A 362-nucleotide genomic window follows, 5' to 3' on the forward strand; every position below is an offset into this window, starting at 1 on the left:
ACTTTCTCCATATGTGCACTAACATATGTTTTAATTCATTCTTTGTTCTTGCTGATATTTTTACATAATTTATGAAAGAGATAAAATTAGAAAATACCACTGTATATAAGTATTCAGGCAATCAATAAGAATACTGTGGACCACTGTAGTATTAGTCTATCAAGTACTGCTATGACAGCGCTGATTTAAACCAGGCCTTATTCGTACTGATTGTCAAATCAATGCCAGTTCATTCCCTCAGACCTTAATCTATAACAGATGGAGTAACTGATTCCACCAGCTATCAACATCATTCACTTGCCAGCCCACTTACTGCAGCGTTGATGTCGATGAGTAATTGGTATATTTATATATATATATAT

At 33.7% G+C, this 362-nt stretch overlaps 1 protein-coding gene across 1 annotated transcript in view; it reads left to right on the top strand.

The window, feature by feature from the left end:
- Positions 1-362, top strand: part of LOC118338150 (inactive ubiquitin carboxyl-terminal hydrolase 53) — a 30,954-nt gene that overhangs the window by 14,918 nt on the left and 15,674 nt on the right. The window lies entirely within an intron of this gene.

Source organism: Morone saxatilis, unplaced genomic scaffold (genome assembly GCF_004916995.1).
Source record: "Morone saxatilis isolate NCDOM2014 unplaced genomic scaffold, NCSU_SB_2.0 Contig4, whole genome shotgun sequence".
Classification (NCBI taxonomy): Eukaryota; Metazoa; Chordata; class Actinopteri; family Moronidae; genus Morone; species Morone saxatilis.